Source organism: Phascolarctos cinereus, unplaced genomic scaffold, assembly GCF_003287225.1.
Source record: "Phascolarctos cinereus isolate Bilbo 61053 unplaced genomic scaffold, phaCin_HiC Scaffold_5;HRSCAF=322, whole genome shotgun sequence".
In the NCBI taxonomy this organism is placed as follows: domain Eukaryota; kingdom Metazoa; phylum Chordata; class Mammalia; order Diprotodontia; family Phascolarctidae; genus Phascolarctos; species Phascolarctos cinereus.
In genome coordinates, this window is record NW_027555958.1 from 206,522,992 (window position 1) to 206,547,475 (window position 24,484).

A 24,484-nucleotide genomic window follows, 5' to 3' on the forward strand; every position below is an offset into this window, starting at 1 on the left:
CATTTAATATTAGTGCTGCCAGGAGGTGAAACTATAAACAAGAGAGAAAATAAAACTCTAAATGATTAATAATTGGCTGTAAATAACAGCTTGACTTTGTGCCTACCAATTGCTTTGGAAAACAATAACTTTTTTGAGAAATATGGGAATAAAAAATGAATTTTGGCAAAATTGACATTCTGATAAATATTAGAACTCCAACTATAGTTTTACATGAATATATATGGAAGAAATGAATACCGGTCCTTCTCACTCTTGGGAAAATTCAAGTAGAATTACCACTGGTCTCCAATTTAGTGCTCAGAACATAGAAATGAAAGAATACAAGCCATGTAGATACAGATGCCACACTACAATCCATGTGCCTTAAAAAGAAGAAGAAGAAGAAGAAGAAGAAGAAGAAGAAGAAGAAGAAGAAGAAGAAGAAGAAGAAGAAGAAGAAGAGAAGAAGAAGAAACACAAATGCCCTTACTGAATACACAGACAATGCGCTGGTACCAACAGCACCAAAAAAGGTTCCCTCTTCATAAGTCTTTGATTCTATCTGTTGAGTAAGACAATTATTCTTGAGGCTGTATAAGAATTTAATTTAGGTCCCATTTTTCATACTTGGCATTTCTCTGAAATATTATATTAATAAACTAAAAATCATGATGGAGTTTTAGGCTATTGGAAGCTATATTAAACAAATCTTTCTCTACAGCCATAAACCGAATTATTACAAAGGCTGTTTTATGGGTTCATCTTTTATGCATATGTGATCATGGTATATAAAATATATTTCATTACCCTGAGGACACTGCAGGTAAATCCAATTCTCCTGCTTTTTGTGGAAAATTGAAAATATATACTTGAATTAGATTAAGCTAAATCACCTGGTTTTTAATAATATTTTGTCAAAAATTTAAGTGAAAGGTGAGGGAGGCAGGGGATGATATTAACATGTCTTTTGCTATATCCTATTATAACATGCTTTGATCATCCTGGCTACTAGAAAAATATCGGCATAGCTGTGTCAGGCATAACTTCCAGCTGTAAATGTAAAGGCAAATTTGAAAGATTACTATGTTTGTTTTATAAAATCCAATTTTACAAAAAATATTTAAGTTACTCCTCCAAACTAAGCTTTTCACACAGGACAAAGTTAATACAATGCCAAGCATTTTATTCCAATTACCAAAACATACAGCAGTGTCAAAATGTTTCTAGGAAAGAAAAAGAAATTGTGTCAGGACTTTCAGTGTATAAACTTGTATCTGAAGTTTATAATAAATTACCATTTTAAGTAGTAAGTTATAGCATTTTTGTTTCTGGCTTAATTTTCTATGTGCATATATTTCCAAAATGCTAAAACAAATCTAATCAAGTTCCTTACAGTAGACAGGAAGCATCAAGTGTACTTCGCCATAGGCTGCTGAATTTTTAAAGCTAAGCTGTTCTCTGACCTACTCTTTGAAAGAGTGTTAACATTTTTAAGGGAATATTTACCTTCTTCCCCTTTACTGAGTTGGAACTTACCAACTTTCTTCTATGATTTCATAAATGCAAGGGATACAAGGGCTTTCCTGTAATGATAGGAATGCTAATAGAGCACTGACTATTTTCTCTCTTCTCATTGTTTTGATGCCTTCTTAAAGCGTTTCAAAGGTATATGACATTTTTTCATGGCAGGTCACACTGGAGTTAAAAGGACTAATGAATACAAGGTACTTACAGGCATTTAATAAATGTTTATTGGTAGAACAGATGTGTTTATCCTTGACCTTGGAACTATATCATGAGATGTGGATAGCATGAGAAGTCTAGAAAGAGGTTAAAATAAGTTACCCTACTAACCCTGCTCAAATTTAGGACTGCAGACCCTCTATAAAAAGGAATGAGAAAGTGTCTGTTGTATCCCTTTTGCTCAGTAAGACTTTGAGGTAGCTGGAAAAAAACAAATGACTGGAAACAAAATGAATGCCCATAGATTGGAGATGACTGAACAAATTACGACATCTAAATGCAATTGGGAAGTTATTGTGCCAGAAAATAAATGATGAAACAGATTCAGAGAAACATGGGAAGACTGATATCAGTTAATGCAGAGCAAAGTGAGCAGAACCAAAAGCACAATTTATACAATAATTATATTAATGTAAAAGAAAATTGCTTTCAAAGACAAGAACTAGGAGAACTGAGAATCAACAATAATGACTCTGAATGATTGATAATAAAGTGTACTTCCTACCTCTTAGCACAGAGATAGTGGATTCAAAGTACAGAATGAAACATCTGTTTTCAGAAGTGAACAACATATGAACTCATTTTGCTTGTTGTACATATCTGATAAAAGGGAAGGGCTTATGGTGGGGAGGTAGAGAATTGTAGAGAGGAATGGGTGGGTAATAATTATAACATAAAAAAGAAAAAAGAAGCATTTAGGATTGTCAATGAAACATTTAAAATACACACAACAGAGTAGAAGCAAGTGTAGGAGGTGGAACAAAAAAGGAGAACAGTGTTGGTACTATAATTTTAAATATACATATATTGTATATTACATATATAATACAAATTATATATGCATATATATAAAATAAGCTGCACAAGAGATGCACATTTTCATATCTAATCATGTTTCTGTTCTATTTTACATATTGAAATATTCATGTTTATTGATATTTAAGTTCATTATAAAAATAAAATAAAAATAGTAAATAGCAAACAATTCAATCTGTACAAAGTATAATAAATTCCTTCATAAGTGTTGCGTTCTCCATCACTTCAGGTCTTTAAGCTGAGACTGGATGATCATTTACTAAAGATATTAGAAGAAATTCCTGTTAAGGTGTGAATTAGACTAGAAGATCACTGGAGCTTTTTCCAATGCAAGTCTTCTGTAATTCTTTTAGTTATAACAAGTTAAAATTAACATGAGGTGTAGTCATCTTGTCCTGAGGCAAATCTGGCCTAATCCTTTTATTACTGGAAATAAAAGAAAGGAAGAAAGGATGTACTATGGCCTCTGCAGACTTTTGCTTTATATAGCCTTTGGGAGTTCCCTATACTCCTGTGAGAGAAAATGAATGTGTATGAAGCAGCTAGGATCATGATCTTATTAATATGAGGAAAGAAAGGGAAGAGTGGATAGACACTTATGTCCCATTTAAATCTTGTAGCCTATTCCACTCGGGAGGTTTTTTTCCTTCACATTTCCCTTACTCAATTTCATTTCTCCTCAGCTTAACCTACTTTGATCCACTTGTCATAAAGCTCAGAGACATATGTATATAGACAAAAATATATAATTACCCACATATATTTATGCGTAGGTTGTTGGAAGATCCAGTCCAACTCTCATTTTATAAATAAGAAAAATTATTCCCAGAGAGGTCAAGTGATTTTCTCAAAGTCATGAAGGTCATAAGGCTCAGTGCTGAAATTCAAGCACAGATCCTCAGACTCAGATGAATTTCACTTTTCACCAAACATACACACACAAACACACAAATTTCACATTTGCATAGGCTTTTTGAAAGTTTTGTCCATGTTCTTTTAGTACTTAAATATTTTTTTTTAAATTCCACAGTCCCCTTTTCCTGTCATATCCTGATTGCTTATGGGAATACTAATTCCTATATCTCATTATGAAACTTTAAAAAAAGATACCATTTGTGGCAGCACATTTTTTACGTTTATGTAAGAATTATTGTGTAAAAAAATTATGTCATCACTTAATAAGAAAATAATCTAGAAAAATAGAAAGGTACAATAGGAAACAATGTACAGAAAATACCCTATGTTTTCTTAATTTATAACCAATGCATGTTTCCTTCAACTTAACAGTAATAATTAAAAACTGTTTTTTCTAGGCAATATTCTCAAGGACCATATGAATGTTATTCATTTATTTCTTTGGATTTCATTATTGTCAATATTATTATTTTATACATAGAACATAAAAAGTGAATCTATATAAATTTGTGAACCTCTACTTTGTACTGTTTTTTTTAATATAATAAATTATATGTGTTACTTTCAAAAGTCTTCTGCTGTGTTCTTCTTTCTGGAATTCCTTCTATTTTCTCCTGTGAATTTTAAAAACTGTAACAATAATTCTTTTTCTGGCATCACTATTTCTTATCTATGTACCAATCCACCAAAAGAGGGGGAAAATCTTGTAATAAATACAGTCAAGCAAAATGAATCCATAGTGATAATTTTCAAAACTGAATGTCACTGTATTTTTTTATCCATCACCTCTCTCTCAGGAGATGGGCAACATGTTTCATCATAGGTACACAGGTGTCTGGGATGCATGACTGATCATTGCATCAATCAGTGTTGTTAAGTCTTTCAAGATTGTTTTTTCTTTACAGAATTGCTATCCAAGTATCAGAGTTTTTTTTTTAATTTTGGATTGGTTTTTTTTTGTTAGTTCTACTGTCTCCTCTGTATCAGTCTCTGCTACCTAGGATTCTCTGAAATCATTTCTTTTATTTCTTATAGCATTCTATTCTATTACAGTCATACACCACAATTTATTCAGCCATTCCCCAATTGTCTAAAAAGTCAATCTAAGGCAACCCCTTAGATTTTAGATTTTTTTCTTTTCTTTTTCTAAGTCTCTACTCCTTCCTCACTTTAGGATCAGTAAATTTGTTTTTCTTCTCAGTTCTATCCTCTGTACTAATCTCCCCTCCCATCCTTCCTGTTTCTCTTTTAACATTGATGTATTTCTACACCAAATTCTATGTGTATCTGTGTGTTTCCAGCCCTTCTTTGGTCATTTTAGGTAGGAATAAGGTTCATTGGGTTCCTACTCCCTCCTGCCTTCTTCCTTATTCTATCTACTCTTCTCACTCCAATTATGAGGAATATAAAATTCTGTACCATTCCTCAGTTCTACACTATTGTATTCTTTTTATACTCCCTTCTTCATCCCTTTTAATACAGTGAGAACAGAGCTAATCCTCTCCAAGACTGTAATTTTTGTTATTTAATTTTGTCAATATGCTTTGAAGACATTAGGGTTCTGAAGGGACATTTGTTTCTTCTACTCCTATTAGACTGTTAGCATTGAATCCCATACAATCCCTTCCAATTGCTCAAATAGATTACATCTCTAGCTTTCTCTATACTGCTGTATTTGTATTTCAAAGTTCTTGACAGCTCTGATCTTTCATTTAAAAAATGCTAAAAATACATCTATTCCATAAAACATCTATTTTTCCTATGTAGAATTATATTTAACTGTGTAGGGTAAATTATTATTACTTGTGTGTATATATCATTTGTATTCCGAGATCTCTCAGTTATGGCAGATGCTGCCAGATCATGCATGATACTGATGGTAAGTCCTTAGTTCTTATGCTCCTTCTTTCTGAATGGTCGTAGCATTTTTATTTCCTTTGACATGGGAGCTCTGGATTTTTTTTTTCTGTAACATTACCGCCATTTTGCTCTTTGAAAATCTTTTAGCAAGGTGAAGCATGGATTTTTTTCTATCTTTCCTTTGCCCTCTGATTCTAATAGATCTGGGCAGTTTTTATTTAGATTTCTCAAAATATCATGTCTAGTTTTGTTTTTTAATTGTAATTTTTATGGTATCTGATGATTCTTAAGTTCTGTCTCTTTGACCATTATTTCAGATGGACTGGTTTTTTTATTAGCAGATAGTTTGCATTTTTAATTTTTTTTAAATCATTTGATTTTGTTCTATCTCTTTCTATATCACAACTTACTTTGCTTTCAGAAAGTAATGACTATTTTTTTCCTCAAAATTGTTATAGTTTTCAGGGAGTCCATTTATTGAGTAAAGTTTACTACTTTCTCTGCTAGGCTACTTACTCTCTTTGTGATTATTTCCTACAGAGCTTCTGTAGTTCATCACTGCCCATTGAACTGAGCTCCCCAAGACTTCAAAGGTCACAAGTTTTGTGTTTTCTAACCACTCTGGGACTTTTTTAGGGAATTCTTCTGATCTTGCTGCCTTTGAATACAGAGGATGAAGATTGCATGTGTCTTATATCTGATCAAGTTGACCTTGGCTATGCTATGGAGGTCCCTTTCCCTATTCTGTATTGATTTCTGGCTGATTTTTTTTTTCAGTTTCTGGAGTGGAAGAAGTCCCTTCCTGTATTTACATTTTGGATGTATCAATCATTAGTTTGGTAGGAAATTCAGGATTTTGTTGAAGTAGATATGTGAGAGTGTTTGACCTGCCTCTTATTCAGTCAGCCATCTTGGCAGTTTCTTCAAATTTCTAATATCCTTTCTCCTCTTTTGAGTATTCTAAAAGCAACACCTATACTTCTTGAAGTAAATTTCCCTTTAGAATACATGCCTTTTGAAAACAAGGGCTCTTTTGTTATTGTATTCTCCAGGACCTAACACAATGTCTTGCCTTGATGAAAAGCAAATATCCCCAATATCCTATTGTCTTGTCATTTAGCCTATAGTGCTAACACTGCCTTAGTCATTTCTAATTAAACTGTTCCAATAAGGTGAAAATTTTAGTAATTTTGTTTTTAATGGACCAGACTTATTTTGACTTAGAACATACACATTATATCTTGGTTTTGATATAAAATTGAACATGATTATTATAAGCAAGTAGATTTCTTCACAGACACAACTAAATAATGATTTTTTCCTTAAAAATAGCTAAATAGGATGTATTGACTCAATCTTCACTGATTGAAGTTTCATATGTTGTAGAATCAATCTATCTCTAGTGACTTTATCCTTCCAAAGTGCCCCTTTGAAAATCTATGAGCATTCACAAGGCTTTCTTATTAAAGGGATGAGTAATTAGAATTCTCTTTTTGTCATGTCCAGTTATATTCAAATCACTCTTATGAAGTGTCTACATACATTTGGCCTCTCTTTTATGTTAAGTATTTTTGGTGGAAGTGAAGTTAAATGCTAACAGTATTTGAGTTCATTTTCATTTCTGTCTTTCTAGCTGTGTAATAGAGTAATTTAGTGTTGTTTATATGAAATCCTCAGAAGATGAACTAACAGTTCCAGGGACAGCCTTTGGCAAACCATTTATGGCTTATGGAAATTAAGGAAAAAAGCATGCAAAATGCCATTACTAGTCATTAAGTGATATGCAAATAAAATTTCATCTTTATTAATTTTGAATTGATGTTACTAGTGCTGGTTTGGTGCTAATGGCTTAACATAATACTGATGTTTTAATATCTAGTGACATTAAATACATAGCATAATAGGCTGCATGTTGAAATTCCACATTGTGCTTCTAACTAGAACATGAGGCATTTAATTTTCCTAGGTTAGGCATAGGTTCCCAAAGCAGTAGAGACTTGCTAAATCTCTCTTAAAGCATGTAGCACCTGAGATAAGGAGGGGATTTCTTCTAGATGGGCAGAATTAGAAAGGCTTCCTGAAGGATCATGGGATCAGTGATCTATAGATGGAAGAGAAGTGGAGTTTGAGATAGGTAGGCATTTTGTGGGCAGAAGTGGGGGGGGAGAACGTGTTCATACCATGTGGAGGAGACAGTATGACTCAAGGCCCAAAGGCAAGAAAATGAAGGTTACTTGAGGGGAATAGCAGTTTGGTTTGCAGAGTACACACAGAGAAATAGCAGGAAATAAGGCTGAGAAAGTAGAGTTCAGGATGTGGATGACCCTAAATGCAAAACTGAAGAGTATGAAATTTATTTATAGCATACAGCCTTGTACCAGGTTTTTTTTTTTAATTCAATCAAAATTTTATTTGGTAAACACTATAGCACCATTAAAGCATTTTAAATAGGGGAGGAATAGCTCAGACATGCTGTGGTATCATATCTCTTTATGTTTTGTTTCATTTCATTTTGTACTAATCTTTTCATCTGTATAAGGAAAAAACAGTGAGGCAATTCCCTTTACTAATGAAAATAGACAATTGTTATTCAAGGTTTACAGTTGTCTTATCTCAAGGGTCACATAGCCAGAATATGTGTCCAAGATGGAAGGTGAAGTCACATTGTTCTATTTGGAGGTTAGCTCTCTAGGCACAATGCTACACCAATATTATGTAAGTGTGGAAATTTCTTCCTTTCTCTTTCCATCTATTCTACCCTTTCCATCCTCCTTTCTTTCTTCATAAGTAGAATCCAATTTACAAATTGTGTAGCTTTCCCTTTCCTCTCTCCTTTAAGTATACATGTATATACATACATATCCTTTAAGTATGCATGTATGTATATACATACATATGTACATACATGTATGTATATATATATAATGTGAATATAATATATGTGTGTGTATGTATGTAAAGTGAGGGGAACAGGAGAGAAGAACAAAGAGAGAGAGAGAGCTAAACAGCTAGGTGGGGCAATGCATAGAGCCTTAAGCTTGGAGTCAAGAAAGCTTAAGTTTAAATTCTGCCTCAGACACTAGTTGTGTCACCCTGGACAAGTCACATTACCTCTCTCAGACTCGGTTTGCTCCTCTATAAAATGGGGATAATAATAGCACCTACCTCCCGGGGTTGTTGTGAGAATCACATAAGATAACATGTATAAAAATCATTGCAAACCTTAAGGTTTTATGTGTGTGTATAACATTCATGCAGAATATAAAATATAATGTGTATATACATATACATACAAACTGGTATAGTAGATAGAAATCCTATATGGAAGTAAGAAAGACCTGATTTCAAGACCTATTTCTAACACCTAATGACTGTGTGATATTGGCCAAATCATTTAACCGCTTAGTGTCCCAGTAAACTTTCTAAGACCCTAAGTTTCAAAACAATTGCCCACTTCCATTGGCAGAGGAATTTCCCTCGATGGGTATTTCTACCCTGATGAAATCATAGATCTAAACAATAAATGTAATAATTTATCATTGTTTTTGTTATTCTTGTAGAGATTATATTTTCATGACTATAACATGAAAGATGTGATCAAAATATTTGGTGGGTTTAGATCATAAAGATTTCCCCTCAAGACTATGAAAATTACTTCCAGGCTTCTTGACACTTACAGAGCCATGTTGACTGACTACAAATAAAATGAATAAAAACTTTCAGTCACTTTTGATTTTGCCACATAGTGTAGACTGTGTTACAGAGTACCATATAATTCATTGATTCTGGCATTTTAAGGACCTCTAATTTTTTTGTTGTGGGTATTCTCTCAGCTGATCATAACATGCTACACATTAATAGACACTCTTTAAAGAATTGCTGTGGCCAAAAATGTCATCCCTCCATAGCCAACCTGGTGGCTATGGAGAGGGAAAGATACACAATTTGTAAATTGGATTCTGCTTATGAAGAAGGAACCTCTTCAAATTTACATAGATCTGTTGTTCCTCTAAAGGTCAGTATCACTGGATCCTTATGCAAAGTCTTTACATCTTGAGAGTAACTGCCAGATCTAGTTCTTGTCTCCAAGGATCCAAGATACCTCCACAATACCCATATTAGGATGTGGGCTCCTTCAGAACTTGGACTGTCTTGCTTTCTTATTTGTACCTTCAGCACATGCCATAGTACTTTATACATCATGAGCATTAATAAATGTTTTTTTTAATTTATGGGTTAACAGCATGATGATTCATCCAAGTAGAATTTGGGGGAATAGTATATAATCTCAACGTTACAAAGGCTTAACTATTCCACAAGTTGCAAGATGCATGTGACAACATCTTCTACTTTGAATTGGTCCTTTGGGGCTTTTTATCTGATATGTATAAATAATATGCTTAAATACATATATGCTTATATATCTATGTATTATGTGTATGTATATATGAGTATGCAAAAAAGTCCTTCACCAAAAGATAAGTAATCAAAAGATATGAACAAACAGTTCTCAAGAGAAGAATGTCAAACTAGTTCTAAAGATATAAAAATGCCCAAATCACTAATAACAAGAGAAAGGTAAATCAAAACAAACTGTAGGTTTCACCTCATACATACTAGGCAAATTGGTAGAGATGACAAAAGGTGGGAATAGTCAATGTTGATGTGGTTCTGCGAAGATAAGCACACTAGCACATCATTGGTGGATTTGTGAATCAATACATTCATCTTGGAAAGTAATCATGCAAATAAAGTGACTAAAATGTCCATACCCTTTAATCCAGAGATTCCACTGCTAGACACAGATCCCCAAATACATAATTGACAACAAAGAAAGTTTCCTTATACTTAAGAATATTTCCAACGGTGCTTTTTCATATAGTTGCAAAGTAGATGCCTATTGATTGGGGAATGGTTCAAAAAATGATGATACATTAATACGATGAAATATAACTTCTGTAAGAAACAAGGAATATGATGATACAATGAAGCATGAAAAGACTTACACGAGTTGAAGCAGAATAAAGTAAGCAAAACCAAGAAAGCAATAAATGCAATGACTACAACAATGTAAATAACACAACTACATAAACACAATGAACATCGAAAGAGTAGGTTGCAAAATTATGAAGAATATGCATGGCTCAAAAGAAGAGATACGAGAAGACACTCCTATTCCAACCTTTTGCAGAAATAGGAAGTCCTCAAGTGTTGTAAATTGCACCTAATTTTCAAAATTGTCCTACTGATTATGTTGATTTTTCCTCCTTTTTTATCTTTAAAAATGCTATTTGCTTTATGGAATGGCTCTCTGGGAGGTGGTGAGGGTATATTGAGGTAACTATGGTAATGTAAAAAAAGGACATCAATAAAATCAATAAAAACTTATCAAAATTTAAAATAAATTTTAAAACAGATCATTTGGATTGATATTCTTTCCTTTTATATGCAAACATTTTGATTGCTCTGACTTAGGCTTCTCATCTGAAATTTCACATTGATTTTCATTTCAACAGATCTCCAGTCTCTACACAGTTACCAGCAGCCTCCTTTGCAGCACCTTCTGTTATTCCTGAAGGACTGGATTCTCTTGGGCCTTCTCATGGCTTTCATGGAATGTCGTCAGTATGCCAAGATAGTTTATGTCATAATGGAGGGACTTGCCATCCTATCTTTCCATCTAATGGTGTGGCATCATTTCAGTGTGACTGTCCTTTACATTTTACTGGCCGCTTCTGTGAAAAAGGTAAGTGTTTTTCATTATGGATCTTATTTCCTTTTCAAATAATAGATTTTTTTTCTTCAGACTGGTAAAAGAAGGTAAAGGAGAATAAGAGACATGTTGTCCTCATATTATTTACCATTACCCAAAGTAAGAAACTAAACATTAGGAGAGGGTACTTTGTACTTTAATCATTGCCAACACACTGAACCTTGTATTCTTTTAAGTATGTGATTCTCTTTGGTATGCAATTCATTGTACTTCTGAAAGAATTCTGAATTATTACACTAAAAAAAAGCTAAAGTTTTAAATGCTTTTTCATTTTCTTAGTTACTTCTAAAAGTATGGAAAAGAATCCTGAGTTGTTATAAGTTACTATCTAACAACATAGTAAAGAATTTTGGATATCATGAATGGCATCCCTTAAGATTCCATCTTTTACCACATTTATATACTGTTATTTATATCTAGGACTTTTACATATCACAAACATTGCACCCAAGTTTAAATTTTCTTACTCTTGTATAAAGCATTATATTATCTCCTTGATGTCTCTGGGGTGATGCTTTTAGCATTATTGGAGGAGGGAGGTATTTGTGCATTAAAAGAAGAGCTTTCCCCTATTAAAATCTCTAATGGTTTCCTAATAGGATTTCCATTATTTGAAGCAGTATTGGGCAACCAGAGCCAAAACTGTGCTTGCCAGATTGCCAATATATGGGAACATAACGTAACTAGCATACATCTCCCTGCCTTGCCAACTGAAAGAGGTCATTATATTCTATGTGAAACCAATCAATGGCACTAAATTAGGGTGGAAATGATTCTATTGTGTAATGCTTCAGATTGCAGGGAACATTTCTTTTTTTTCATCCCTTACCCAAGATTGAAGCAAATTAAATCCTACACATGTTTTTCTCCTTTTTGTTTCTCCAAAAGGCCACTATGAAAGCCAGGCAGAGAGAATATGTGTTTCTCTCTGATCAACCTGGAATTACCTTATGGGACTATTTTGCATGTTTGACAGTTAGCTGAGTTAATGAAATTAAGAGACTAGAATGCATAAAAGCTTTTGGGAATTTTTTTACCTTTAACAGAGAGGGAGGAGTTCCTGTACTTTTCATTTGAAGTCTAATTTTTATTAGAAAAAAGAAAGTTTCATGTGTCTGAACAAGTATCATTGGACTTGGTTTCTCCTTTTTCAAAATGAACAGATTGATATTATGTTTGCTATGAACATTCGAATCTAGGGGAGGGAGATGTTGATTTTAAAGCCCTCCCAGCTTTCTGCTTAATCATCGGGAAGAATGCAGTGAATAGAAAGTTTGTAATGGAAGTGATATATTTTCCTTCCTCTAATCATGGGCTAATAATGTATTTAAAGAATATCCAAAAATGACCTTTGGTTCTTATAACAATGTCAAAGGTAAAGCATCTTCACTTAAAGATGGTTATAGAAGAAAATAAAAGTATAAAAGGCATCTCCTGTGCCTTCCTGAGATGTCTGAACTTTTAGACTATGTATGCCATTCCAGACACAGGGCAACATCACTCCTCTCTTTCCTTTGCATTCCCTTAATTTCTTTTTTTTAAGCATGTCATCATATGGGCTAACAGTTGCTTGACTCACCCTATCTTGCTCAGAGCCTGTTGCTGAAGCTTCACCCTTTTCCCTTCCTCTTTCATTAGTCAGCTTCTCTATGATTTTATTTTCATCTTTTCTTTTTGTTTTTTTGAGGGGCAGGTAATATTTTGCTTATTAGATAGAGGAATCATAGGAAGTTTTAAAGTTTGACTGAAAACAACTTGTCTCAAGGTGTACTGAAGTTTATAATTTATATTTCTCTGAAAAACTTCTTTGTGCTTAGTTTTATTAAGTCACTTTTATAACTTATGGTTGCAGTATAATTTTGATTAAAGGATAAAACCCTTAATGGGACTTCTTACGATTGTTAAATGTCATAGCTCAAGAAAAAAAAACACTTTGGTTGTCAAGTTATAGATATGTCTCTAACAGTGTAGAACACCAAGTATCACAATAAAAACTCTTTTTTAAAATTTCATCTCTGGATATTGAAGTTTCACTAAGGCAACATGATCTGGAATGTCTTCATCATTCCATTCTTACTTTCGGATATTAAAGTTTATTTATCATGTTGTCCAATTTGTTTTTCAAGAAGTTAAGTCAAGTCAAGAAGCATACAACAGGTCCTTACTCTGAGCCAGGAATTGTGATAAATGTTAAGAATACAAGTGCTATATCTGGATTATGGAAGACCTGAGTTCAAATCAGTCCTTGGATACTGGGGGACCCTGGGTAAGTCACTTAACCTCTCAGACTCAGCTTTCCCATCTGTAAAATGAAAATAACAATATCATCTACTTCCCAGAGTTTTGATGAGGATAAAATAAAATATTTATAAGCACTTTGCAAACCTGAAAGTGCTATATCAATGTTGCTATAATTGTTATTATTAATATGTGCAAACAAAAATATAGTCCTGCCTTCAAAGAGTTTACATTCTAACAAAAGAAAGTTAAAAGGTGAGGAGGAAGGAGAAGGTAATAACAGGGGGCATGGTGGAGAAAGTCCACAGAATCAGGAATGAAGCTGGAAGAGGAATGAAGACATGGCTGGACTAATCAGAGGAAAGAGTCCTGGGTATTTGTGGGAGACTTCCAGGGTGAGATATTTAGGAACAGAGTAAATTTCTAGAGTGAGAAGGAGGAGAAAATCCAGTGTCAAGAGCAGAACACAGAGAAGAATGAAAATTATTAAGAAGATACCTATCCCAAAGGATAATCTATCTAACTATGCATACCCTTTGATCTAGCAATACCACTACTAGGTGTATCCAAACAGATCAGAAAAAAAAGGGAAAGGACCCACATGTACAAAAAAAAAATTATAGCAGTTTTTTTGTGGTAGCAAGGAATTAGAAATTAAGGGGATGCCCATCAACTGGGGAATTGCTGAACAAGCTGTGGTACGTTAATGTTAATGGAATATTATTGTGCTATAAGAAATGATGAGCAGGCAGATTTCAGAAAGACTTAAATGAACTAATGATGAGTGAAGTGAGCAGAAGCAGGAAAACATTGTATACAGTGGCAGCAACATTGTGCAATATCAACTATGATTGGCTTAGCTCTTTTCAGCAATACAATGATCCAAAATAATTCCAAAAGACTTATGATAGAAAATGTTGTCCACAGTCAGAGAAAAAACTGATGGAATCTGAATGCAGATCAAAGCATACTATCTTCACTTTCTTGGCATTTTTTTTATGGTTTTTTTCCCCTTTTGTTCTGTTTCTTCTGTCACAGCATGACTAATGTGGAAATAAGTTTTACATGATTACATATGTATAACCTGTATCAGATTGCTTGATATCTTGGCATGGGGGGAAGAAGGGAAGAGAAGAAATTGGAACTCAAAATCTTATAAAAACGAATGCTAAAATTGTCTTCACGTGTAATTGGAAAAAATAAGATACTATTTACATTTTAAAAAGATACCTAAAACAAATCCTAAAATCAAGTTGTGACCTAAAAAGAATCAATCTCTAGTGACAGTACTGATAAAGAGCCACTCTAGTGAACCAAAAGAATATGAAGACTTAAGATGTTTTGATTACCTGAGAAAATTTGAATCCAGTTGATGAAAGAGTAAATGGTACTTGACTGCTAAGGGGGGAGAGGGGGAAGGCAAGTGTATAGAGGACATGTAGAAAATTAGCTCTCCTTCATGAGACATCTAATGTTTCAGTTGCTTTTTATAATATATGCCCGCAAGTGAATGCTAGAAAGTAGCATTTTTAGCAGCTTTGCCTTGAAGAGCAGCATGAATTTCACACAATGCTTCTGGCATCAAATAAGTTAGGAGAAATGAATAAACTAGTGCTAGGCCAAAATATGCAAAGAAAGGATGGTTTAGAGCTGTAGAAAAGAGTGAGGTGTAAGCCATCAAGAACGTACTCACACCCATCCCCCTACTCTTCATTGCCGTATGCTTTCAAATGTAACGGCCCATCCTCGTTAGATCTCTTAATATCAATGATTTACAGAATCAGCTTCAATTTACTATGTAATTCATTCCTATTTTTCTTAAGACATCCTATCTTAATTCATATTAGCTAAACCCTGTTTTATCGCAACAGCCCCACATTTCATGTAAGAAAACATAAGGGTGCCTATTTTTGCTTTGCTTTAGATGACTGTGTGTAGGCAGATGGCTGTCTCCTCCTATAAAGTTCATGGTAACAGATTTAGAATATCACTGCCTCGTGCTAGGGAAAAGCGTATGTCTCTGACTATTAATTATAGGATTAACATTTTTAAATAGTCCCTTACTTTTTAGTGTTCTATAAAACAGTTTTATAAATAGTGCAATAAAAGACTATTTAAATGCCATACATTAAAATCTTTCATTTAATTTGATATCTTGATATCCTGTTATGTGTATATTCTGTGCATACTTAAAGGTCAGTCCCACTAAGCGAATTATAAACCTAGAAATAAAAATGAGGGGTTTTACCAGATGTTTTGTCATATAAAAGAGAATCCTCTTGACATGTGACTATGTTTTTACAATAAGTGGTATGTATTTTAAGGGGAAATGGTTGCAAATGGAACTGATTAATACAATGTAGAAAGAGCACTGGTTCTGAATTATAGGATTGAGACTCCAATCATACTTTTCTTTAAAGGCCTACTTGTCCATATGACCTTGGGCAAATAGTTTAATCTCCCTGAGCCTCAGTTTCCTCATCTGTAAAATTAGGGATTGGACTGGATAACCTATAAAGTACTTTTTTTAATCTTAAAGCATATATGATAATAATAATAATAATAATAAGCATTATTATTATTGTCATTGTTGTTCTTATTGCTTGATGGCCTCTGAGGTCTCTTCCAGCTCTAAGTCTATGATCTTATGAATATTAGTTAATATTTCATGAAGCATCTGAATGACAAGCATTGTGTAGTCTAACAGGAGCTTCCCTCAGTCAGGTTCTTTGAAGAATTGCATCAGCTATTTACCAGACATCTTGGATTATCAGAGAATGGCCAGAGGATGTCATTAGTTTTTGCATCGGTACCACCTGTAATAATTCTGTCTGTGTGACCCTGGGCAAGTCACTTAATCCTGTTTGCCTCAGTTCCTTATCTGTAAAATGAACTGGAGAAGGAAATGGCAAACCACTTCAATATGTTTGCTAAGAAAACTCCAAATGGGGTCATGGAGAGTCAGACATGACTGAAAAATGACTGAAAAACAACAAATTTGTAGTTTGATGATAAGAAAGAATCCTTTATTAGCTTATATATACTATCTTTCAAGGGACAGAACAATACTGCATTGTTACTTCACAAATAGAAACTCTTGAAATATTAACATTATGAGCATGTGAGTTGATGGTGGAGACAAAAAGGTTCTTTAGGATGGTAGGGAATTTTCTATAATATCCTAGTCCTTTGTTCCTTGTCACTGAGAAATCCAGCAAGGAAGAGAGTGATCCCTTGATCTAAAGGGGAAAGTCAGTACCCTCAGAAGCCTACCACTTGTAACTTCCTAAAACAGCAGGTGGCCATTTTTTGCCTCTTCCTTCTCCATCTTTCAATCTGCCAAATGAATTCTGAGAATTTCCCCCTCTGTGGAAATCACTATCACTAGTGCTTCAGGAATGTTTTACCTGAAGGGGAAGACATAAAATATGCATAAAATTTAAGGGAGCAACTTTGTATTCTCCCTTTTGCTTCATTCACCTCAGCTATATTCAAAAATCTAATAGTTCTTGGAGAATTTGAAAGAAGAGAATCAAGCTTTCTTTTTTTGTTGTTTTTCTGCATAAATGAGTTTTGTCCTCAAAATTAAGACACATAATTGGGGCAAAAATGAATGCTGAATTACAGAAGCAGTGTGCCAAGGTGAAGAGAAAACCAGCCTCTTGTTCTTGCTATGTTTTATTTAATTTTAATGAGATAACACATGAGACTCAGTGTGTTGTAGTTACAGTGCTGGCCTTCAAGCCAGAAAGATCCTGGGCAGGTCATTTAACCCATTGGCTCTAGGTAGCCCTCTAAGACTATAAGTTGCTGAGAAGGTGCCAACCAGAATTCGTAGAAATTTCCTCATCTCCAATGAAATGAAAACAAAAATGTCTAGTCCCAATATCTATCCTTATGAATTCTTTTTTTTCCTCTTCTTGCTTTGCTTCCTGCTCCTACAAAAGACAATGGAACAGTATCATTGAGATCAAAAATATTTATTAGACTCCTGCTTGTAATTTGGGGACAGTGAGAAGGCACAACAGATAGAGCCCTGCTAAGATTTATCTTCCTGAGTTCAAATCTGCCCTTACTGTCTGTGTGACCCTGGGCAAGTCACTTAATCCTGTTTGCCTCAGTTCCTTATCTGTAAAATGAACTGGAGAAGGAAATGGCAAACCACTTCAATATGTTTGCTAAGAAAACTCCAAATGGGGTCATGGAGAGTCAGACATGACTGAAAAATGACTGAAAACAACAAATTTGTAGTTTGATGATAAGAAAGAATCCTTTATTAGCTTATATATTCTATCTATAGGCAGGATAGCACAATGGAAAGAGCACTAGATTTGGGGGCAGAAGACCTGAATTCAATTTCCTCCTCTTTTGCTTTAGACATATCACTTGAACTCTAATGACTTTAGTTTCTTAACTGTAAAATGAAGGGATTAAATTCTCTGGCCTCTAAGGGTCCCTTCTATCTCTCCTATGATTTAACATCTAGCTGTTTACCCTCCTAGTCATGTTCCTGACCTCATATGTCTTCTGTCTTTATAATTCCTCTCTTAGTAATCTTTCACTCCCAAGTTTCACTTTGATTCAAATGACTCCCAAATCAGTATCTTTCTTCCTGACCCCATTCCTGAAATCTACAAACACATACACACACACACACACACACACACACACACACACACACCTATCTCCAGGCTCTATGTCTTTTAATGACACTTAAAACTCAACATAACCAAGACAAGGCTTATCATTTTTTCCCCTGAAAGTTGCTTCTCCTTTCACCCTCCCAAACTACTTTGCATTTAAATACTTTGTATACATTATCACTGTCTCTCCACTAGTATGTAAGCTCATTGTAATTAAAGATGGTTTAATTTTTTGTATTTAAATCCCCAACACCTGGCACAGGGCCTGGAAACATACTAAATGTTTAACAGATACTTGTTGATTGATTTATTGATGTGTATATGTACCTTCTACTGATATAGAAGGCCATCCTATTATTACATGATAGATGTAATAGATCTGTCCTCTTAAATTGCTCTGGATGAAGAGAAATATTACAAACTAGAGGCTTATCTCTCTGTTGATAAATCAACATACATATATACACAAACACATACATGTTTAGATGGATCTTCAAATGAGAATTATAAAGTCTGTCACTAAAAAGGTCTGTCTTAAAGTCTTGTACTCATGCTTTATTATGGTTGCCCTAGGTTATGCAAGTCTATGATAATAAAAGGTAAGCTCTGACAAGGCCTACCAAGCTGGTAGATTGGAAAGGCTTTGGATTAGAAACAAATCCACAAAAATAGTTAGAAATTGTTACTATAAAGTGCCAAATTGAACATAGTTTTGACGGGTGGACATAAAGGTAGCTAATAGGAAGTTGGTTCATCCATGATGTCAAATTCTATTGAATACTAAGAGAAATTCAGCTGGTTATATAGTAAAATAAGCCAAAAGACAGTAGGTAAAGTTTCATTTATTGAGTACCTTGTGCAAGAGTATGAAAATAGGAAAAGGCCACCCAGAAATGAAGGATAATTGAGTGTGATTACTTGTAAATAAGGGAGCATGAGGTAATGAATCTTGTGAAAAGGGAACTTGAGGTTGAAGCCATAACCAACCTAGGGCATTTGTAAAACCTCAGGCCCGAGACAGATATGTCCCACTCCAAGTTACTTTTTTTTTTTTACCTGTAACTATCTCTGATTCCTTTTTTATTCATCAATCCCTGAACAAACTCAGGATCTCACTTATGTAGGTCCTCTCTACAGTAGTACCAATCATTCCCCTTCCATACTTTTTTTTCTGTGTAACTCTTGTCCATTTCCTTTAATAAATCCCTAGGGAAGACCTACCCAAAAGTTCTTTTATATCAATGCTTTAATATCAATGTGATACTTGGATTGACCACCTGTTCTTATTAAATGATTGTGTCTAAATCATACCTTTATACCACACCTTGCACATATCATCATTGGTGAAACACTTCAAGCTATATATGCTCACCACAGATCTCTCCATTGGAATTAGGGTATACCACACTTTTGATTCTTTAGAAAGGGTCATGTTACAAAATGATGCTCAGCAGTAACAAATTCTTATGTGTCATTATGCTTGCTAACAAAAGCTTTGGAGACCATGATCTATAGTCTAAAGAAAACTGAAAAACATAGATTATTAAAAGCAGAATAACTTAAGGATGAAATAAATGAATTAAACAAACTGGGAGCAATTGAATTATATTATTCCTAGAGTCTCAAAACTTAACCCTGATTGGAAAAAGTCAATGTCTAGAAAAGAGAGAGATTTGGTGGGTTATGATGTTGGGAACTTAATTGAAACAGGTTCATTGTTAAGTTTGAAATAGTCTGGGTAATTAAGTTGGTTGGAACATGGTGCTAATGAGGTAAAGCTTACAAATTTAGTAATTGTACAGAATTTGCACAAAATACAAACTGTGCAGAGCTTCAAACTATACAATTAACTCATAAGTGACAGATTTATTTACTGAAAAGAATTGCCCTGGCCTAAGCCCAGAATATGCATTCATAAATTCATATGATTTTTCTACATTTTAATCTTCCTTCAAAGACTGACAAAAATATGCAGGTAGTATGATGAAGTAGAACGATGACTATCTTTGTGTCAGAGAAACTGGGTTCCAATTCAGTCTTGGCAAATATTACCTATATAAGCTTGAATAACTCACTGAGCCTTTCTAGGTCTTGGTTTACCTTATCTGTAAAATGAAGGGCTTGATCAACAATGCCCCAAGGTTGCTTCCACTTCTAGATCAATGATCCTAAGAAAATTCACACATCTATCAATTAGCTCAATACTCATTGAGTATCTCTTATGTGCATAGCATAAATCTCATCTTGGTCAATGACTATCTCAGACCACCAGTAAAACTTTCCCATCTGTACTCTGGTTTTACTCATTATCAGGTTCTTCTTTGTTTTTTATTCTTTTATGTCTTGGACTGATTACCTAAATGGATTGTAAGTTGTTTTACAGCAGTTGCCTTGCTTTACATTCCCACTGCTTAGTTAGTGTAGTATCTTGCCCAAAGTACATGCACACCCAAAAAAAATGCTTTTTGACAATAATGATCTTGAAGGAAACCATGGATGACCAAAATAAGTAAAACATCATAAATGAGGGAGAGGGTAATGCTCAAAGGACATTTCCTACAGTGAGATTGAATTCAGATCACCATTTTCACTAAAAAGATCATATCAGATTAGATTAGATTAGAAAGATTAATCATATGAAAGCAAAGTACAGCATAGGGCAGCCAGGTAGCTCAGTAGATAGAGCAACAGGCCTGGAGCCAGAAAGACTGATTTCCTGAGTTCAAGTCTGCTCTCAGGCATTACTAGCTGTGTGACCCTGGGCAAGTCACTTAACCTTCTTTGCCTCAGTTTCCTCATCTGTAAAAATGAGCTAGAGAAGAAAATGGCAAGCCATTCCAGTATCTTTGCCAAGAAAACCCCAGGTGGGGTCATGAAGAGTCAGATACAACTGAAATGAATGAGCAACAACAAAGTATAGCATTGATACATATATAGTTACATATATGCATAACTTATGTATATGATTTGTCAACAATTTATTCCTTTTATAAGTGTTGTTACCAATATTTATCCTAGACCACAGATCTCATTGAGATAAATCAAATAACAGAATAATATAATTTATCTCTCTACATCTATTCACTTACTGATTTACATAAGGCTTAAAATGAAGTTCCTCACTTGTGGTCTTGACTTTTAAAAATGAGTAAGATCTCTGATATAAAGGCTTCCTCCCTTCATCCCTGCCCCTCTTGACCCATTCTCCATTCTTCGTAAGATAGCTTTAAGGCAAAGTTATAAGGACACATTAGAAGATAATTGTAAAGTATATGTGTGGGTTATCTGTATCCTGGCTATTTTTATAACTATTACTGTCTTGGCAGTTTTAATAATGACTGAGAGGAAACACTCACATATCATTGAGAATCTTTAATGTAATAACAGTAAAAATAAATTTCTCTGTGTTGTATGTGTGTGTGTACATACATATGAAGTAAACATTGTTTTGTGAATAAATTGTGAGAAGCTGCTATCTGCAAGGCACTATTATGTGCTACCATATTTTCCTTCATCAGTACAATATTAGGTTGTGTGGAACTATACTGGCAACAAGAAGCCTAACATTACACTAGAATCACAAGAGAATTTTGTCCTCTAAATCTCACTCCAAAGTAACACAAATAAATGTCATGATGAAGTCAAACTATAATAAAAATATTATTTGCCTCACCTTTTGAATGTAGTTTGGGATTTGGGTGTGGATTTCTAACACGAGAAAGTGTTATAGATATTAAAAATTGCCAAGCTTTGCGTGTGCTGTATCTAAGCATAAAGCTGGCTTTATACCTTTTTTTCAGCATAGTTTGCTTAATCAAAGAAGAAATTACCTTTTATCTTCTTGCTTTTCACTTTTGGCATATTGGATATACTAGTTAAATCTATTGATTTGTGCTAAATGTTCCTTTCCTTCTTCCCAGAGAGAGAGGAAAAACAGAAATCCTTTTTCTTAACCTCTTTTGAAGAAATTACTATGTAACTTTGAGTGCCTAAGATCTAGGTTGCATGACATTTTTGTCACGAAATGAGTTCAGAAATGCAAGATGATCCCAACAGAGGATTTTTTACCTTCACCTATGATTGAAGTTCCCACTATTACCACCAGGCAAAGTGTGGTACCTTTGGTTACAGAGTGTAAGTTCAGTAATCATGTAGTCAGGGTATCCACAGGGGTCAATAACTAAAGGTGCTCACTATCCTGTCATTTTGAAATTTCAAATCTATATGGATACATGTGTATACACAGAGAGAGTTTATATACATATACAAGATATATGTATATATCTAAATGTATGCTTTAAAGAAATTTAAACAGTATCTAAATGTAAGTCATGGCTTTATGTCATCATCCTAAAGCCTTTTGGACTATGTTTGCTTTGGTCTGTGGACTTAAACTGCTGTAGCAATTGAAGGAATTCATTAAGAAGTCATGGCATGAAATTTTAGCTCCCTAGATGACTTGAATATTCATCCTAAACAGAGCTTTCCATACCCACCATTGTGTCTTACTAGTGCCACATACTTGACGTTCTTGCCTCTTCAAAGGTGGGCAAGAAAAGTAAAGAAATCTAGTTAATAATAATTTCTTCGCAAAAGTGATTTAAAGAGTAAGAAAAAAAGACTGGATAACCTCCCTCTCTTGTTCATCAAGGATATATTTCCTAACCTGACTCCCTATTTTCTCACTCTATTTCTAAAAATGAACTTTGAAGTCTCGTGCAGTAAGCCTTTCACATTGAAGCACCATGGCATACTAGAAAAAACCCTAGATATGGACTCAGAGCACCTGGGTTTGAATCTTGGTTCTGCTATTTAATAATACCTATGTGATTTTGACCTTTCTTGGCCTCAGTTTACTCTTTTGTAAAATTAGAGGACTTGATTCTGCTGTCCTTGTAGCATTACATCTCACGATTTATAACCACAGAAGCCTTACCGACTTCCAGCCGTGGAATAACAATTCCATTTCTATATTTACACTTTAAAGTTTTGTTTTCTTACTTTCAAAGTATCCTAATATATTTAATCTCTCTTATTCAGAGAGGCATTAGTAAAAGATCAAAAGTTATCTAGGACCTTTCCTGGCATACCAATTGAAAGATAATACCGGAAGAGTTGGAAGATAAAAATTTCTCACTTTTATCACTATCCGCTTTCTTGTCTAAATGTAAACATGAACCTTAATTTTATCAGAGATAGTTATCATAATGTACCTGTCAAAGTTTAACAAAATATCAGGCACAGCAATATGATTGGATTTGAAATGAGGGTGGCATAAGCCTTTGGAGATTGTAGGTTTATGTAGCATAGATTCCAGTATAAGGAAAAGAAGATAAGGTGCTACACTTTGAAGAGCTGGAAGGAGAAAACTGAGCATGTGATAAGCTTCTAATTTTGCGGGGAAGGTAAAAATGCATATACAATACAAATATGCAGACTCATTAATATTTATACATATATGTATATGTCTACACACCATAGCAGAAGATGACAATCTATTGATTAAATGACTAATACCCACTTCATCAGTCTAAACTCTTAGATTCTCCTCCTCTCTGAATAAACTAGAACAGCAACACAAGCTCTACCAACTTTCTTTGCATTCCTCAACACTAATCAATGACTAGGTATTCCAAATTTCTGAAAAGATTCCAGATTCATTGATTAAAGAGGTGGTTTGTGAACATTTAGAAAGTGAGATAGTGATCATTATGAGCCTACAAGAGTTCATTAAGAAGACATCCCAGACTGTTTGTTTAGACTAACTTCTAACAGGCTTATTAAACTGGTAGGTGGATGGGATTGTGGGGAGGGTTTGCCATTGACAGAACAAAGCAGAATTTTGACAAGACATTTATAAAAATCTCAATGTCATATGGCTAACATGGAAAGAAGTGAATGGGATGATAATACTGTAGAGTAGATTTGGAAATTGTTGAATAACCTAACCAAAGAGTGTTGAGTAATAGATCAATGTCAACATGGAAAAAAGAATGCTTTGGTAAAGCATTAAGTCCCAGGTCCTATTTTAGTCTACATTTTTATCAATGACTTAAAAGATAGTATAGTTGACACATTCATAAAATATATCTGGACATGACAGTAGATGGTGAAAACCTCATCCAAAAAGATTTCACCTGACTGGATAAATGGGTTGAAGATAAAATGAAATTTTAATAGGGACAAAATTAAAATCCTTTATTTGAGTAATTAAAAAGAAAATATAACTGCATAAATACAGGAGTAATTAGACATGACTACATAGTCCATGAGGATATTTCAAAGATTTCATGGCCTACATGTTCATTATGAGGTAACAGTGTAATGTGGCAGTAAACAATCCTAGGCTGCATTCACAAAAGTACAGTGTTGAGAACATAGTATGTGATTCCACTAAACTCTACCTTGAATAAATCACATTTGGGGTGATGTCTTCAGTTCTAGACAACACATTTTAGACAGCACTAAGTAGCTGACGAGATAACTCAGAAAAGTAAATGGACTCAGAATCTCC

General features: G+C 34.2%; 1 pseudogene; it reads left to right on the forward strand.

Moving 5' to 3' along the window:
* Positions 1–24,484, forward strand: part of LOC144457658 (ubiquitin-conjugating enzyme E2 A pseudogene) — a 40,314-nt pseudogene that overhangs the window by 15,203 nt on the left and 627 nt on the right.